The 2,366-nt window shown below is 46.7% G+C and overlaps 1 long non-coding RNA gene across 1 annotated transcript in view; it reads right to left on the minus strand.

Moving 5' to 3' along the window:
- The window catches only part of LOC108449566, a 6,770-nt gene extending 4,604 nt beyond the window's left edge, over positions 1-2,166 (minus strand). Inside the window, exon 1 of the long non-coding RNA XR_001865783.1 lies at positions 1,955-2,166. This is a non-coding gene — a long non-coding RNA (uncharacterized LOC108449566). The remainder of the gene's footprint in view (positions 1-1,954) is intronic.
- Positions 2,167-2,366: the final 200 nt, after the last annotated feature.

Raw genomic sequence — 2,366 nt, forward strand, 5'->3', positions numbered from 1 at the left:
AGGGAAAGAATATAAATATAAAAATAATTATGTTCTAATAAAAAGATTCCATAAATAATTATTTTTATATTCAAATTACCTGCATTTAAGTTACCTCAAGGTCCATTGCAAAGGTGTAGTAATTATTAGCTTAATTATTAACATGTCTCAGCAAGCTAATTAGTTGGACACCATATTAAAACCATTTTTGCCTGAGGTATAAAGGGGCTAAACCAGAAGATTATTTTAATATTTCAGGTTAAATATTCAAGGTGGCAGAATTTCTGTCTCTGGGAACCATGAGCTATTTCATGGTTGAAAATTAAATTAGAAAAGGGAAAAAAAATCATCAAACAAAAATGATGAAAATTGGCCCAGACCCTAACTTTAGGCATTGCTAAAAGATGGATGTATCACCTCTCTCTCTCAATGATGATGGCAAAGCTTGTTTAGCAGGCTGCAGCCTGATTTGTCCACCTATAGACCCCACCAGCATAACCTGTTGTGTCACTGTCGGAATGGACAGACTGTGGCGGCCGATTGACCTGTGGTACAAGAGACAGAGAGAGTTCTTGGTAAGACAGTCTGTGGTGCCAAAGACTTAGCAGTTATGGTGAGGGATGCCGTGTTCGGTTATGGTAATGTACCCCAGTTCTGATTCCCCCGTTGGCTCCTGGTGTTAGCCACACCCCTGTACTTAAGCTCGAGCTGTCACATGTTCAGAGTCATTTGCCTCTAGAACCCTTCACAAGTTGTAGCAATAAACTGCTTTCTGTGGAACTCTAAGCAAGGACCTGTTACAGCGGGGATTGCTGTAACACGCATATACCAAACCAGGAGTCCTGTGGAAAGGAAATATATATATGGACGGATTCTTGGTAGATGTTTCAGAGGTGTTTATTTCTCCAGCCGCGTGGCCGGGGCCCTGCTCAGGAACTCGTCCGGTCACGGTACCTGAGGGTCCTTCCCACACAGGGGAACACAAACCAACCAATGGGGAATGAGGCTGACCAGGGGCAGGGAAACCCCATGTCTCCCCCCCAGGGCCTATCTCCCAGGGCTCCATGGCAGGTGGGGAGACCCCAACAAGGACCCTTCTTAACTCCTTGCAGTCAGCTTAATATTACTGAAGCCATCCTGCGTCTGTGTGCTCATGCATGTGAGCCACAGAGCCAGCCGTAGGGGACTCAGTAATAGACAGACCATCACTAGAGGGGACAAATCACACAGATTTCTTATCATTGCACCTTCACTGTAGACATACTGAACCCTGTGACTCCCTCTGCAGCAGAGGACACAATGTCCTACAGGATGAAACTGCTGGGGACTCATCTGTAATCATCACCAGGGATTAGATGGACTGGGTGTGGTGGAGCAGCCTTTGGAGTTTGTGGGCTGCTTTGTCCAGGGGAGGAAGGTGATCTCACAGCAAACAGCCTGTGTCTTATGGGAAAGAGAACACGAGTAACTCCCCAGACCAGCCGAGCCCTCTGGACAGCGAGGGGCACAAGTATCCCTGTTTCCAGGTCCCACCTCACTTTCCTCAGAAGTGGTGCCTCTCCCACACCAGGACCCCAAATGCCACATACTGTCCTACTCACCCTGTCTGGGCCCTTCAGCCATATCCTGCATGAGGGGTCAGTGCAGCAAGACTGTCACCCTCCCTACTGCCATGGGGCCAGTGAAAGAGCCACAACCCACACACATCCAGCAGGACCAGCTCATCCCTGTTTCCTCACTGGAAAATATAGTATGAGGAGATTTGCTCACTGTTTCTGGAAGAAGAACCCTATTCTGATTGCAAGATTAGCCTTGGGAAAAGCAAAGAGGAAAAGGGTTTTATCAGGCAAAACCCTACGTGTTAAAGGAAATTTTCCTTTTGTTAAAGGAAATTCAGCTACTTACCCATAGCTCTGGTATTTTCATTTTGTTAAAATGAGGAAAGCTCACGTTCTTTAATTCTTGTTTTACATACCTGTCTGAGCAGCTCAGAAAGGCTCTGCCTTGTCTCCACAGCAGCCAGCCTTGAGGGGTGGTGGCAGTCCTGCAATAGCAGGGGAGATCACAGGGCAAGCTGGGCCATGTAGCCTCATCCATCACCATCTCAGGCACCAGTCACAGCTGTTTGTCTCAGAAAGGAATCTGGAACAATCCCTCAAACCTGATGTCACAGCCACTGCTCCATACATGCTCAGTGGGAGGCTGACAGAGAACCCTCTCATGCTGATCCAGCACAAAAGTCTTTTCAAGGCTGCTGTTTTCCTTCTTGTGCTATGACAGATAACAGCTTCATACAAAAATAAACAGGTTTGCAAACTCTTCCTGGGCGCTAACATCATACTGGTGTAATATACCTGGGGTCTGATGCAAAGCAGCTTTTTAGCAAA

Source organism: Corvus brachyrhynchos, unplaced genomic scaffold, assembly GCF_000691975.1.
Source record: "Corvus brachyrhynchos isolate BGI_N302 unplaced genomic scaffold, ASM69197v1 scaffold28, whole genome shotgun sequence".
Lineage (NCBI taxonomy): Eukaryota > Metazoa > Chordata > Aves > Passeriformes > Corvidae > Corvus > Corvus brachyrhynchos.